Source organism: Dama dama, chromosome 19 (genome assembly GCF_033118175.1).
Source record: "Dama dama isolate Ldn47 chromosome 19, ASM3311817v1, whole genome shotgun sequence".
Classification (NCBI taxonomy): Eukaryota; Metazoa; Chordata; class Mammalia; order Artiodactyla; family Cervidae; genus Dama; species Dama dama.
This window is the reverse complement of record NC_083699.1, coordinates 15883840-15901350: the sequence shown is the minus strand read 5'-3', so window position 1 is coordinate 15901350 and position 17511 is coordinate 15883840. Positions and strand designations below refer to the sequence as shown.

The following is a 17511-nucleotide window of genomic DNA, read 5'->3' as shown; positions in this document are numbered from 1 at the left end:
TTTCTTGGAAAAAAAACACACTGGTTTATGCTCTGTTTGCCAAAAGATGACTCATATGATTATCATGACCTTCCCACTAACATATCCATTAATAAGTTCCTCCTACAAACTCATCAGATATCAGGTCAAATGCATTAACTCATACAAAATATAATGAAAATAGCTATTAGTTTGATCACCTTAACATGACCACAGACTTATAGAACAGCAAATCTAGTTAAAAAAATTCATTTTAAATTTAAATCATGACTTCACTTTCCTTACTCACTTCCAAATTAATTTGCAGAAACTCTACTCAAAATATACTTGGAAATATCTAACTGCGGGTTAGACCTAAAACAATAACAGGATGCTGCGATAAAATGAGTACAGATAATTGATTCTTACAATTATGTACTCTGCTGTGGTAGACAATGATCTGCCATGAACCTTAGTTTCCCCATCTTACTATGAGATTATACCTGCATAGAAGCCTGAGTTCTTAAAAACAAACCTCACAAGACTGTCACAACCAAAGCAATATTAATCCACCTAGAAAAATAATTTTAAAGTATCTTAAAGCCCTACTAGTCAAATGAAATAATAGGAGCAACAAAAAGAATAACTTAATGGATTTAAAACATAATCTATGTTAAAACTAAGAAGTTAGAGTCTTTTTTTTTTCATTTATTTTTATTAGTTGGAGGCTAATTACAATATTGTAGTGGTTTTTGCCATACATTGACATGAATCAGCCATGGATTTACATGTGTTCCCCATCCCGATTCCCCCTCCCGCCTCCCTCCCCATCCCATCCCTCTGGGTCTTCCCAGTGCACCAGCCCTGAGCACTTGTCTCATGCATCCAACCTGGGCTGGTGATCTGTTTCACCCTTGATAGTATACTTGTTTCAATGCTGTTCTCTCTGAACATCCCACCCTCGCCTTCTCCCACAGAGTCTAAAAGTCTGTTCTGTACATCTGTGTCTCTTCCTCTGTTTTGCATATAGGGTTATCATTACCATCTTTCTAAATTCCATATATATGTGTTAGTATACTGTATTGGTCTTTATCTTTCTGGCTTACTTCACTCTGTATAATGGTCTCCAGTTTCATCCACCTAATTAGAACTGATTCAAATGAATTCTTTTTAATGGCTGAGTAATATTCCATGGTGTATATGTACCATGGCTTCTTTATCCATTCGTCTGTTGATGTGCATCTAGGTTACTTCCATGTCCTGGCTATTATAAACAGCACTGCAATGAACATTGGGGTGCATGTGTCTCTTTCAGATCTGGTTTCCTCGGTGTATATGCCCAGAAGTGGGATTGCTGGGTCATATGGCAGTTCTATTTCCAGTTTTTTAAGAAATCTCCACACTGTTTTCCATAGTGGCTGTACTAGTTTGCATTCCCACCAACAGTGTAAGAGGGTTCCCTTTTCTCCACACCCTCTCCAGCATTTATTGCTTGTAGACTTTTGGATAGCAGCCATCCTGACTGGCGTGTAATGTTACCTCATTGAGGTTTTGATTTGCATTTCTCTGGTAAGGAATGATGTTGAGCATCTTTTCATGTGTTTGTTAGCCATCTGTATGTCTTCTTTGGAGAAATGTCTGTTTAGATCTTTGGCCCATTTTTTGACTGGGTCATTTATTTTTCTGGAATTGAGCTTTAGGAGTTGCTTGTATATTTTTGAGATTAATCCATTGTCTGTTTCTTCATTTGCTATTATTTTCTCCCATTCTGAAGGCTGTCTTTTCACCTTGCTTATAGTTTCCTTTGTTGTGCAAAAGCTTTTAAGTTTCATTAGGTCCCATTTGTTTATTTTTGCTTTTATTTCCAATATTCTGGGAGGTGGGTCATAGAGTATTTTTGCTGTGATTTTTGTCGGAGAGTGTTATGTTTATGTTCTCCTCTAGGAGTTTTATAGTTTCTGGTCTTACATTTAGATCTTTAATCCATTTTGAGTTTATTTTTGTGTATGGTGTTAGAAAGTGTTCTAGTTTTATTCTTTTACAAGTGGTTGACCAGTTGTAAGTTGTAAGTCAACAAGTGGTTGACCACTACTTGTTAAAGAGGTTGTCTTTTTTCCATTGTATATTCTTACCTCCTTTGTCCAAGATAAGATGTCTGTAGGTTCGTGGATTTATCTCTGGGCTTTCTACTCTGTTCCATTGATCTATATTTCTGTCTTTGTGCCAGTACCATACTGTCTTGATGACTGTGGCTTTGTAGTAGAGCCTGAAGTCAGGCAGGAAGTTGGATTCTTTTTATTCTGACGGTGAAAGTAAGAGGTATCAGAGTTGCAATCCTAGTAAAAATAACTAGAAAGCTAGAAAAATGCATAAAATAACTTTCACACATATTACACAATCTTTGCGAAAAGAGAAATATACAAAATGAGCTCTAATTTCATGCTGCCTGTCTCCCTGATAGCATTTCTAAACCATGGCAAGTAAAGTATAAAATAAGTAGTCTCTCTGGGGACAGAAATCAAGAGTTAAGGGCTGGAGAAGATGCTAGAGTCACCACCTGAAAGAAGTCGCCTGCCCAGGAGCTGCCACCAGAGAGGCCCACCCAACTGTTGGCCCATCCCCTTGCCCCCTTCACAATGCAGCCTGCTTCTGCAAAGTGGTAGGAGCAGAATCGAAGGGGCTATGTCTTCATTGAATTTTGTGTTGAAGACAGTAAAGATAATGTAAATTTTGAAAAATCAAAACTTAACATTCAGTTGTCTTGGAGGAAGTGATAATTTTAAACATTTAAATGAAGTTGATCTTTTTCACTGTATTGATCCTAATGATTCCAAGAATAAAAGAAGAGACATGTGTTGTTTATGAAAAGGAGAATCTGGCCACTCATGGTCAAGGTTAACAAAAGGAAGGGCAAAGCTTAATTGGCTTAGGGGGGAGTTCAATAAATAGAAAGACTGAGAAGATGATTCCGATGAAGATATGTCTAACTTTGATCGTTTCTCTGAGACGTTGAACAACATGAGTGGGGATGAGGATTTACCAGAAGTAGATGGAGCAGATGATGATTAAGGCAGTGACGAAGAAAACAATGCCAGACCTGGAGTAAGGAATGTTGTCATCACTGCGTTTTGAGAAAGAAAAATAACTTCTCTGCAAGATTTGATAATTGAGAGCATTCCTGAGTTGATAGCTCTAAAGGCAGATGCTATATTTGCCTCCTTTAACCCACTTTTCAACCTGTTTGCTTTTTCAAAGGCTTCACTAACAGTTGATATGTACCATCGTATAAGGCAATTTTAAGTCAGCTAAGGCAATAACATTGTACATGAACATTTCCCATATTTCCATGATGCTGTTGAGGTCCTAGGATATGGATAAAGTGCTTGTGATAAATTAAAAAACAACAACAACAAAAAACATTTCACCTAAATCTCCTTCACTTCATAACAGATACTGACATGATAGGAAGATCCCAGCTTAGGGAAAGTACCTAAATTTTAGATTTTAGAACATGGACACAAAGGTGGCTGAAACACTTGCTTGATACTTTAAACTGGTAACATGTTCCTCTGGTATATCCTTCAGGATTATTTCACTAAAATTTTATTTTTAAAAAAATTTACTTCACATTATTGTATGTAAGTGATCACTTGTCAGTGTTCCAGATATATCTTAGCTAAAACTAGTGAACTCCCTAACTTAGATGGCTTTCAAGCCTGTATATTTGGTATTGTTTCACCCTTAAACTTTTACATCTCTTGGCATGGAGGACAAAGAAAGGCTGTACATTGTTGCTTGAGAGTTTGTACATTTCGAGCAAATTTGTATTTTCACTGTCCGAATGGCAAATGAGTGGAAAAAAAAATGTTAATACACTATTGGATTTTTTTATTCCTTCTTTTTGATTCAACTTTTACCTGGGCTGAAAACCTCAATTTATGTTTATGACAGTGGGGATATTTTTTAATGTCTATATTCTTTCTAATAAACTGTTGGAAGACTTCTTGGCTATCCTTTCAAGTGTCTGGTTTACTGTAATTTCATGTATTACCATTTACTGGAATGGAGTTTTTATTTTTACTTAAGGAAGAATTTGGAAATATTCCTCTGTTCAGGGGGAAAAAAAAAGGCTTGCTGTAATGTCACAGAAAACCTTTAAAAAGTGGGTCTGTAATAGAAAATTATAGATGCACTTTGCAATAGTTGGAAAAGAAAGTGTTGCGATTTGATTGAAATAAAATAAAATGTGTTGTCCTCCTCTAACAAAAAGAGTTTAGGGCTATACAGCTGACTAAGATTTGGGGAAAAAGAGGCACAGAATAAATGTCCCGAAAAATGTGTGAAAAAATTTTCCTTCAGTGCTTGGCAAACTCCTAAGTACCAATACTAAGTGAGACTTGGAGAGTACTAATGAACGTGAGCTATTGTGAAGTTTGAGAGCTAAGCAGAGACTTGAAAGACTATCCCATACTGGAGATACATTATAATTTAGGTCTGAGCCAAAAGGCTGTAATTAACACCATGGCTTAACCTTAAAAGTAAACACATCATAGGAGTAAAAACTAAATACTAGGTGTGAGGGCTAGTCCCTAAAAATAGAGGCAAAAATAGACTAAAACCTAAAAGCATACCTCATTAGTATTAAGGAGAGCCACAGAATCTTACCAGAAATAATTTAACACTTTTTAAAGGATAATACTATAAGCAAGATTCTTTACTATGTATTAATCACAATGTTCAATATGCAATCAAAATTACAAGATGAAGGAAAGTGACTGATAATGAAGAAATAAAATAAATAGAAACAGAACATAAGTGATCCAGTTATTGAAGTTAATAGGAAACAGTAACATCAAAATAATATATTTGACTATGGCTATAGGCTAAGTTTGTGTGCCCCCAAAAGCCAAATGTTGGAATCCTAACATCCAGTGTGATGCTGTTAGATGTGGGAACTTTGGGGAGTGAGCAGGTCTTGTGGAGCACTCACACGGGATTAGCACTCTTATAAAACAGAATCCACAGGCTCCCTTGCCTCTTTCACAACTGATGACATACAGAGAAGTCTGCAGTCTGCCACCCAGAAAGGGCTTTCACCAGAACTGGACCATTCTGGGACCCTGGTGTTGGACTCCCAATTTTCAGAAATGTGAGGAATTTCTGTTCTTATAAGTCACTGAATCCATGGTATCGTAGCAGCCCAAAAAGATTAAGAAAATTATATTAAAGAAAATGTATCTTCTTTTTACTGTACAGGAAATGAATGTTGAAATCAATAACATAAAGAATATAAAATCAAAAACTCATTGGATAAATTTAACATCAATCAGACTGGATATGACAGAGGATGGTAGTAATAAATTTCAGTTAAAAAAATTCAAATTGAAACTCAAAGGAAAACAATAAAGAAGAGCATAAGAAATATACAGGACATGTTCAAAGGTCTAATGTGTGTCCATCTGGAATTTAAGAAAGTGAGGAGAAAGAGACAAAGCAAAAAAAAAAAAAAAAGAAAGAAAGAAACTTTATTTTAGGAAATACAGAATTTATAAATCTTATAAAAGGTTCAAACTCTCAGGTCTAATACAGTAAGCAAAATCAAGAAAAATAAATATGAAGAGAAATATACACCAGCATATCACAAAGGAAAAGAGATACTATTCATTCGAAAGGAGCAAAATTGAGAATAGCAGTTGAGTTTTCAAAGTATGGAAGCCAGAAGACAGTAAAAAGAAAACAAACAAATTGTGGTAGGCTCTATACCTAGCACAATTGTCCTACCAAAAAACAGTCAAAAGTTAAAATATTTTAAAGAAATCTTGAAAGAATTTACTATCAAAAGACATGAAAGAAATGCTATGAGTTATTTGATGTGAGTTACAATTATTTACTGTATATATATTGTCACCCTGCTTATTTAATTTATATGCAGAGTACATCATGAGAAACGCTGGGCTGAAAGAGGCACAAGGTGGAATCAAGACTGTCGGCTGAAATATCAATAACCTCAAATATGCAGATGACACCACCCTTATGGCAGAAAGTGAAGAAGAACTAAAGAGCCTCTTGATAAAAGTAAAAGAGGAGAGTGAAAAAGTTGGCTTAAAGCTCAACATTCAGAAAACTAAGATCATGGCATCCGGTCCCATTACTTCATGGCAAACAGATGGGGAAACAGTGGCTGACTTTATTTTCCTGGGCTCCAAAATCACTGCAGATGGTGATTAAAGCCATGAAATTAAAAGATGCTTGCTCCTTGGAAGGAAAGTTATGACCAACCTAGACAGCATATTAAAAAGCAGAGACATCACTTTACCAACAAAGGTCAGTCTAGTCAAGGCTATGGTTTTTCCAGTAGTCATGTATGGATGTGAGAGTTGGACTGTGAAGAAAGCTGAGCTCCGAAAAATTGATGCTTTTGAACTGTGGTGTTGGAGAGAAGACTCTTGAGAGTTCCTTGGCCTGCAAGGAGATCCAACCAGTCCATCCTAAAGGAGATCAGTCCTGGGTGTTCATTGGAAGGACTGATGCTGAAGCTGAAACTCCAATACTTTGGCCACCTGATGTGAAGAGCTGACTCATTTGAAAAGACCCTAATGCTGGGAAAGATAAAGGGCAAGAGGAGAAGGGGACAATGGAGGATGAGATGGTTGGATGGCATCACTGACTCAATGGACATGAGTTTGCATAAACTCCGGAGTTGGTGATGGACAGGGAGGCCTGGCATACTGCAGTTCATGGGGTCGCAAACTGTCAGACACGACTGAGCAACTGAACTGAATTGAACAATTATTTCAAAGGAAACAAGAAGGGATTAAGAGTGTTAGGGTAAATAAGTGAGTAAATGAAAAGGAATAATGACCGATTAAAAGAACAATAAAAATAACATTGATTTAACACACATACAACTAAAAGATAAAATATAAAACAAAGGATAGAATGGTGTAAATGGAAGAACTACTGGAATTTTTTTTCTATGTTGGGGAGTAGTTATTAATTGACATATACGGGAGATTATACAAAATAAATTTCATTTTGAAATCTGTATGCTCATATAGAAAAAATATATATATATTACATATATATAAATGGAGAGAGAGAATGAGAATTTTGAATATTATTTTTAAAGACTCTTTAGATACATGTAATAAAATACATACAGATAAAAATACCTGAGATTTTTGTCACAATAACTAAGGAGAGGGAAGGTAGTAGGTACACTAATACTTGCTTTAGCTGAATCATGGGTATTTGAGGGCATTTATGCTTTTCTATCTCTATGTAGAAAATTAATCTTTTCTGTGGCAATTGGCAAAATGGCATTTTGGCATTACATTCACAACCCACACAACTTTATACAATTGTAACCCCCATACCAAAATACCTTTTACATGCACTCTCAAGATGAATACCTAATTTTCCTTCCTGTCTAGTATATTCCTCTGCCTTTTCCAAAGGAAATCTAACTGGCCTCAGAGTTTGCCAGTTTCTCCTCACTTTCACGACTCTAACCTGTTGACTTCCAAGAATGAAGTAGGTTAAGCAGAAACCCTTTTAAAATGAGGACTTCTACTTAGAAGAAGTAGACAGTATTCTTTGAAGGGAACAAGGAGATGGAGAGACTAGGACCTCTCATTGATCATTTGTCCTTATTATTTCTCTTAAAATACCCTCACCTAATTCTCGAGCTTGCCATTAAATGACTGCTATCATATGAACAACACCTAACACGGACCTAGCAAGTGACAAATACTTCACTGCTAATACCATACCCAGCACTCTTTCTATACAATACTTTCACATATCATGTATTTTCATATATATTGTTTCATTATGTCATGTGATTTCAAAATAGAAATTATAGGCATGGTTGAATCAAAGAAACAACTAATAGAAAAACACAGCTTCAAATGTAGGATATTTATAGAAGAATAAGGACTGTAGGCAAAAGTAATTATGTAAACAAATACTAACAAGGAATATAGTGCATGCACCTTGAACTTTGACTAAAGAATGAAATCAAGCTATCACCCCCAATTTATTGACACCAAACTATTTCTTTCCTTAAACATTCCATGAGACATAACAATACTTTATTTCTCCTTTTATAGGCCTCCCTGTTTGCAAAGAGTAGGTTAACGATAAAGTTTTTTGTTAAGAATTTGGAAGTAAGAGTTATAACCATCCATGGAAGATAAAATGGTAAGGGCAAACTGGTACCAAAATCTTTTTCTCAATGTCATTTGCTATACAAAAAAATAAATTGCATACAGTAGGGACTTCTAGATCAGAGGTAGTTAGAAAATTAAAGATTTTACTATTGTTTATACATGTGTAATATTTTTGCCAAATGAAAGGCCTATATATTTAATGCATGTATGCATGTATATGTTTTGCACACACATATAATAGGCACATACACACATATGCATATATATATATATATATATGTGTATATATATATATACACACACATATGCACACACAGACATGAACACCAGACTACAGAAGCCTAGAAATCAGTGTGCTGTGTACAAACTGGAGACCCTGGAAATTTGGCAGTATAGTGTGCAGACCTGATAGCTGAGAGCAGATGGTATAGATTCCATTCTTCAGGACTGTGAAGACCTGAGAATCAGGAGCTCTGAGGATAGGTAAGATCAACATCCCAGCTCCAACAGTCAGACAAGGAAAGCTAATCCTCTCTTCCTCCAACTTTTGTTCTATTTTGTCCCTCAGTGGATTAGATGATACCTATCTACACTGGGGAAGGCAATCTGTTTTACTCAGCCTATCAATTCAACACTAATATCTTCTAAAATCACCCTCACAGACACACCCAGAAAACCTATTTAACCCATTTCTGGGCATCCTATGGTTGACTCAAATAGACACAAAATGAATTATCAGAGTAAATGTTACAGGGATGTCAGCTTGATCTTTACTGGGTATTCAGCACTGAAATTCAAACACATCTGAGTATGGGAAGTAGAAATGGGAAGTCTGCCTACACAGTGCTTTTTTGTACGAAGACAAACAACTTTCTGGAATGAAGCACTGGAATACAGCTAACCTCTCAAATGCTCCCAGTACCAATGTCTCTATTTCCTTTAACAAGAAATCATATTCTGATATCAAATAGCTTTTTTTTACTCACCTTTATTCCAGTTTCCCATGTAGTCACACTCAAACTCTTAGAGGAAAGGTGTGCTAAGGATGAATAGGTTGTATGGCTTCTTTCTTTGAAATATATTCCAAGACTTCAAGAAACAAGACAATTCACAGAATAGAGTGAATCTCTGTTTAGCAGAAAAACACTCTTTCAAAATAGCTGACAGCACAGTTTTGTCACACTGCAGGCTGCACAATAAAATATGGCAGTAAACAGCCCTCACTTGTATCCTTGTGGGTGAAACACAAGAGCTGCAGGAGGAAGAACTCTGTATAAAAACAATGAGGACAGACCCAGCCCATGTGGCACCACTGGCAGCATAGGCCTCAAGAGTGGAAACCATAAACGAAGATTAAAACAAGAAAAGGGAAAACTGTCGAAGGCCACATGGTAGCTGTCAGAATGTGATCGGGAACATTCAAGGAGATATTCAAAGCAATATAACCTGAACAAAATCTGGGTCCTGCTGGCAGGAAAAGATGAATTGTGTGAACTGTGAATAACTGCTAGTGATCAGCCATTGGAAGGTTCTGAAGGGATGCTGACATGAAAGAAGGGCCTAGACCCAGAAAACACATTTAGTTCCTGCAAATCCATTTTTAGCCACATCTGGAATCATATGGGAAAATATATGTACAGTGCTATTTAAGCTTAATAGTTATAAATTCTACTCTAAAAGTGAATAAGCATGGGAGAAATGAACTAAGAATACACCCAATAAGGAAAACAAGAGAAAAAGCCCAATGTGTATTTCTTTTGGTTATATGATTAAGGAAATATCACAGATTAGTACCATAAAGATAATAGAAAACTAACAAAATTTTTACTAAGAAATATCATAATTTCTGAGCCTTGCTGGTGGTTCAGTGGTAAAGAATCTACCTGCCAATTCAGGAGACATGGGTTTGATCCCTGGGTTGGGAAGATCCCCTGGAGAAGGAAATGGCAACTCATTCTAGTATTCTTGCCTGGGAAATCCCATGGACAGAGGAGCCTGGCAGACTACAGTCCATCGGGTTGCAAAAGAGTTGGACATGACTTCTCAACTAAACAACAACAAAGAATAATTTCTAAAAAGAAACAAATAAACCAGGAGCCTATTTTAGCAAAGCACAGGCTAGTTTTATAATACATAGGCTCTGAAGCTAGCAATCCCAGATCTGAATCTCAGGTGTGTTACTCACTGATGCTCAGACACATTATAGACCTAAGTCTCTCTTTTATGTCCAATAAAATGAAAACAATAATGAGAACATCTTAGACTATTGAAGGAATTAAGTGAAGCAACATACATAATGCATTTAGCATAGAGCCTTGTGCATATCAAGGACTCAATGAGTATGCACATATCCATTATTATCTTCATATCTTCCTTCTTAACTAAATATGAACAAGTTCTATGTATAGATATTTATCAGTATAATAGAGGACTACTGGGTGGGGCCACCTAAGACAGACAACTCATGGTGGAGAGGTCTGACAGAACGTGGTGCACTGGAGAAGGGACTGGCAAACCACATCAGTATTCTTGCCTTGAGAACCCCATGAACACTATGAAAAGGCAAAAAGATAGGACACTGAAAGATGAACTCCCCAGGTCAGTAGGTGCCAAATATGCTACTGGAGACTAGCAGAGAAATAACTCCAGAAAGAATGAAGCGATGGAGCCAAAGCAAAAACAACACCCAGTTGTGAATGGGACTGGTGATAGAAGCAAGATCTGATGCTGTAAAGAGCAATAATGCATAGAAACCTGGAATGTTAGGTCCATGAATCAAGGCAAATGGGAAGTGGTCAAACAGGAGATGGTAAGAGTGAACATGGACATTCTAGGAATCAGAGAACTAAGATGGACTGGAATGGGTGAATTTAACTCAGATGACCATTATATCTACTACTGTGGGCGAATCCGTTAGAAGAAATGGAGTAGCCATCATAGTCAACAGAAGAGTCTGAAATGCAGTACTTGGATACAGTCTCAAAAACAACAGAATGATCTCTATTCATTTCCAAGGCAAATCATTTAATATTCCAGTAATCCAAGTCTATGCCTCGATGAGTAATGCTGAAGAAGCTAAAGTTGAACGATTCTATAAAGACCCACAAGACCTTCTAGAACTAACACCCAAAAAAGATGTCCTTTTCATTATAGGGGACTGGAACGCAAAAGTAGGAAGTCAAGAAACACCTGGAGTTACAGGCAAATTTGGCCTTGGAGTACAGAATGAACCCAGGCAAAGGTTAATGGAGGTTTGCCAAGAGAACGCACTGATCATAGCAAACACCCTCTTCCAACAACACAAGGGAAGACTCTACACATGGACATCACCAGATGGTCAACACTGAAATCAGATTGATTATATCCTTGCAGCCAAAGATGGAGAAGGTCTATACAGTCAGCAAAAACAAGACCAGGAGTGGACTGTGGCTCAGATCATGAATTCCTTATTGCCAAATTCAGACTTAAATTGAAGAAAGTGGGGAAAACCATTAGACTATCCAGGTATGACCTAAATCAAATCCCTTAAACTATACAGTGGAAGTGAGAAATAGATTTAAGGGACTAGATCTGACAGACAGAGTGCCTGATGAACTATGGACGGAGGTTCGAGACATTGTACAGGAGACAGTGATCAAGACCATCCCCAAGAAAAAGAAATGCAAAAAAGCAAAATGGCTGTCTGAGGAGGCCTTACAAATAGCTGTGAAAAGAAGAGAAGTAAAAAGCAAAGGAGAAAAGGAAAGATATACCCATTTGAATGCAGAGCTCCAAAGAATAGCAAGGAGGGATAAGAAACCCTTCCTCAGCAATCAATGCAAAGAAATAGAGGAAAACAATAGAATGGGAAAGACGAGAGATCTACTCAAGAAAATTAGAGATACCAAGGGAACATTTCATGCAAAAATGGGCTCAATAAAGGACAGAAATGATATGGACCTAACAGAAGCAGAAGATATTAAGAAGAGGTGGCAAGAATACACAGAAGAACTGTACAAAAAAGTTCTTCACAACCCAGATAATCATGAAGATGTGATCACTCACACTCACATAGAACCAGACATCCTGGAATATGAAGTCAGGTGGGCCTTAGAAAGCATCACTACAAACAAAGCTAGTGGATGTGATGGAATTCCAGTTGAGCTATTTCAAACCCTAAAAGATGATGCTGTGAAAGTGCTGCACTCAATATGTCAGCAAATTTGGAAAACTCAGCAGAGGCCACAGGACTGGAAAAGGTCAGTTTTCATTCCAATCCCAAAGAAAGGCAATGCCAAAGAATGCTCAAACTACCACACAATTGCACTCATCTCACATGCTAGTAAAGTAATGCTCAAAATTCTCCAAGCCAGGCTTTAGCAATACGTGAACCATGAACTTCCAGATGTTCAAGCTGGACTTAGAAAAGGTAGAGGAACCAGAGATCAAATTGCCAAATCTGCTGGATCATTGAAAAAGCCAGAGAGCTCCATTAAAACATCTATTTCTGTTTTATTGACTATGCCAAAGCTTTTGACTGTGTGGATCACAATAAACTATGGAAAAGTATGAAAGAGATGGGAATACCAGACCACATGACCTGCCTCTTGAGAAACCTGTATACAGGTCAGGAAGCAACAGTTAGAACTGGACATGGAACAACAGACTGGCTCCAAATAGGAAAAAGAGTACGTCAAGGCTGTATATTGTCACCCTGCTTATTCAACTTATATGCAGAGTACATCATGAGAAACGCTGGGCTGGAGGAAGGATAAGCTGGAATCAAGATTGCTGGGAGAAATATCAATAACCTCAGATATGCAGATGACACCATCCTTATGGCAGAAAGTGAAGAAGAACTAAAGAGCCTCTTGATGGTAGTGAAGGAGGGGAGTGAAAAAGTTGGCTTAAAGCATAACATTCAGAAAACTAAGATCATGGCATCCAGTCCCATCACTTCATAGCAAACAGATGGGGAATGAGTGGAAGCAGTAGCTGACTTTATTTTTTGGGGCTCCAAAATCACTGCAGATGGTGATTGCAGCCATGAAATTAAAAGATGCTTACTCCTTGGAAGGAAAGTTATGACCAACTTAGACAGCATATTAAAAAGCAGAGACATCACTTTACCAACAAAGGTCCGTCTAGTCAAGGCTATGGTTTTTCCAGTGGTCATGTATGGACGTGAGAGTTGGACTGTAAAGAAAGCTGAGTGCTGAAAATTGATGCTTTTGCACTGTGATGTTGGAGAAGACTTGAGAGTCCCTTGGACTGCAAGGAGATCCAACCAGTCCATCCTAAAGGAGATCAGTCCTGGGTGTTCATTGGAGGGATTGATGTTGAAGCTGAAACTCCAGTACTTTGGCCACCTGATGCAAAGAGCTGACTCATTTGAGAAGACCCTGATGCTGGGAAAGATTGAGGGCAGGAGGAGAAGGGGACGACAGAGGATGAGATGGTTGGATGGCATCACTGCCATAACGGACATGGGTTTGGGTGGACTCGGGAGTTGGTGATGGACAGGGAGACCTGGCGTGCTGCGGTTCATGGGGTCGCAAAGAATCAGACGTGACTGAACTGAACTCAACTCATTTTAGCTGAGAAGCATTTTGGTGTTATATATTCTGTTTACACTTTCACCTACCTATATTTGTCAAGAAAAATTAACATGCACACACATTCATACATAAATACACAATTCGAAAGCTGGCAATAAAGAGCTGGATGATTTCATGCCCTGCTTTATAACTGGGCCAGCAGCCTGGATATTCTCCCACATACAACTATTTCAGCATCTCTGTAATTTCTTAATCTAATTAATAATATTGCTAATAATGTTACTTTGTGCAAAGGGTAAAAAATCAGTTAATATTTGTAAGATCTTCTGAAATGTTTTTAAAGACCTTACAATCCTAAAGAGGAGATAACTTAATGGTTTTTATTTCTTACAGTTTTTCATAGCATTTCACTTTATTCTCAACTTTTTTCCCTACAGTCAGCCTGCCAAGGAATTAGCATTCTATAATAAATGCTTTCATTCTTTGAAATGTCAGCTCCTTCCTCCTAACAGTTAGTCACTTTTCACAATACTGAGAGAAATGGATATTTACTTGAACTTTAATATGAAGGATACGATGCTATAATGAATGGAAGTGTCCTGAAAAGGTGGCTTTTACTTTAGGTGGATAAATGCATGCATGCATGCTAAGTCGCTTCAGTCATGTCTGACCCTGTGCGACCCCAAGGACCGCAGCCCACCAGGCTCCTCTGTCCATGGAATTGTCTAGGCAAGAGTACTGGAGTGGGCTGCCATTTCCTTCTCCAAGGTGGATAAATAGAAAAAAAAAAAAAATACTATTCCTGAAGTTAATAATTACTTTGCTTAAAATCAATAGTTTTGTGTTACTTCTTAAAAATAAAAAATGCATTCTATTTATTATTCTTATGCACAAATATAGTACAGTGGTTCAAAAGTTCACCAGTTATCAAGAGAATTAAATTTGAGTTTTACAGGAGCAGCTTCCTTCTATCTACATGACAGACTAAGGTACTTGTATGGGAAAGGATATTTTCTCAACCATGGCAATTTGATTAACTCATGTTTCTTTTACTGAGTTTTCTATTTTGAATGGAGCCTTTTATCATCAACTTCCTCCATCACTTCATCAGAGAACACTCCTGTCTCCCACTGGGTTTTGGCATAGGCAAAAGTGGTAACTTAAATGCATTTCAATTGACTGTTAAGATATGATTTGGTGAAAATCCATTAAAATAATCTCCCGAATGTCCTGATGCATTAAACACTTACAGGTACACCTATTGCAGGCAGGGAATGTGTTTATCTTCATTTTATGAACAGTCTTCAAGGGAAAAAAGGGAGTCCAGAAATTGACAGCTGGTCCAGAAACAATTTCCACACACTGTGTGTATGCTTGCACAAAGCTTTTATCCTGTTTGTATAGATAACAATGTAGCTCCTTAATTAGCTCTGGAAGGCATATATTGCAGGCTGAAAGTTACCAGGCAAGCATTCAAAAGGTACAGGTTTACATTTTATTTTTCTCTACCCAAGGAATATTCTTTAAGAAATGAATTCACATATTAGAGAAAAACTATTTCTTTTCATAAAACATGAACAAATTGCAAGAATGAAATCTCTTCATTGTCATTCTGTTTAATTAAAGTCTAGCTTTGGATAGCTCAAGAACATATAACTTCTGGTAGGTGTGAAATTGCTAAGAGACAAACTAAAAAGTACCAAAATAAAATAAGATATCAAAGAATCACTAATAACCTAGGCTAGTAGATGGGACCCATTAAAATCTTTGTGTCAGGAATACTTCCCTGCACCATCACAAATATTTTTTTTCATAATGTGACTTCTTTCATCAGATAGTAAATATAGGAATGAATTGTTGAAATAGTTTTGAAAGATTTCTAATTTTGTTAGAATTATTTACCAATTCTAACAAATTAAAAAATAAATATTTTCTAATCCTTTGAGTCTTTATGGTACCATTAAGTAGTCACATCTAAGAAAGGTATGAAAAATTTGCTGACTTCATATTATGGAAAATGCATTCAAATATAGTTACACAGCATCCAACATATTTATTATAGTCTGGGAGCTATAGGAGTTGCAGAGATAAATAAATATGGATTCTACTGCCAGTGAACTTACAGCTTATTTGAATAGATGACCATTATATGATACAACTACAATTTAAGGTAGAAATTTATTTTTTCAGAGTGATTAGATGTTATTGCCTTTGTGTGACAAAGAACAAATAACTAGGTTTGACTTAAATATACAGTATGAGAAAGTGAATTGGGGAAAGTAATTTAGGGATGACAGAGGGGGACTGGAATTGAAAAATCAGAGAAAATCATGAATACTCATTGAAGACTTTGGAACTTTACTCCATTGAGAAAAAAATACCTAAAAAGCCTAGTGATGTAATTAATCAGGACTTTTTTTGGCAGAAAATGAAAATTTCCCAAAAGATTGCAATCCACTACATAGGGAACAAAACCTAAGTTTATGAGGGTTTAAAAAAAAAAAAAAAGCTGAGACAAGATAAACTTATTACTTACAATCCATTTTACTTAAGTAAACTCAGCATGTGTGAATTCCATGATTAACACCTATGTGAATGAACTGACAAAAAAAAAAAAAAAAATGCAAGTACAGAACTTTTTGCAAAACCAGCATGCCATCATCTGTATTTGAAAATAACAAATAGCCAAATAGGAGAAAAACAGCAACTCTAAGTAGACGATGATTCTAAAAGCTAGATACAATGCTGCGCATGCTCAGTCACTAAGTCATGTCGAACTCTTTGCAACCCCATGGACTGTGGCCTGCCAGGCTCCTCTGTCCATGTAATTTTTCAGGCAAGAATACTGGAGTAGGTTTCTAGTTCCTTCTCCAGGGGATCTTTCTGACCCAGGAGTCAAACCTGCATCTCCTCCATTGGCAGTCAGATTCTTTACCGCTGAGCCACCTGGGAAGCCTAGATACAACACTAGCAACTTCTAAAAAACAGACCGAGTGAAATAAAAAGTAATTATTTTTAGGTAGAGTATCTACTCATATTTCTGATTACGAGTTACACCACATGTGTCTTTATAACTATGTGGATTCATATTTCAGATATATAAGCTTTGAAATCTCAAGTGCATCTTTCTGAGGATAGAGATCACATTTTTTTTTCCTTTCATATTCTGTTAAATGAATAGTCATTTTCTATAGTCATAGAAAATAGTCATTTTCTATAGTCATATTCTGTGACTAATTTAACAGTTTTCAGAAAGCATATTATTCATAAATACTTCATGAATTGATTCACTATGATTTTAAGAACACTGGGAATCGTACTCATCCTAGAACTTTGGGGCCTTGTTCTTTCAACTGATAAACTTATTTAGTTTTTCCTTGCTTACTAAAAAGCAACTGTTGTCTGAGAAGTGGAACAGAGTCAGCTTCTTTGGTCCACTATCACTCAAGATCGGAGTGTAGAATGGAAACTTAGACTAAACTGTAGGAATTTTCCAGTGTAGTGATTTACAAAGTGCATTTATAGAACACAAGCTTCAAGTGATTTTCAGAAAAAAAAAAAAAAAAAAAGATTCTATAATCAAAATGAGTTTGGAGAATACCATGCATAATATTTTCTTCCTAATGGAAAACACTATATATTACTATAGTAAAGGGTTTGAGAACTCTTAGTTTAATTTTTTTTAATCCACATTCCCTTAAATATTTGAAGATAATTTCTTTCAATGTCCCTTAATCATATTGATTCATGAAAACATGTTAAGGAACATATTTCCTTGTGGAATAAAGAAATATAGACAGTAAAGAATGGGAAGGTTATGAGCACAGAGTTTGGATTCAGGTTGC

The 17511-nt window shown here is 36.6% G+C and overlaps 1 pseudogene; it reads left to right on the top strand.

Annotated features, from left to right (window-relative positions):
- The first annotated feature begins 2594 nt into the window (after positions 1-2594).
- On the top strand, positions 2595-3027 carry LOC133073881 (prostaglandin E synthase 3-like; annotated as a pseudogene).
- Positions 3028-17511: the final 14484 nt, after the last annotated feature.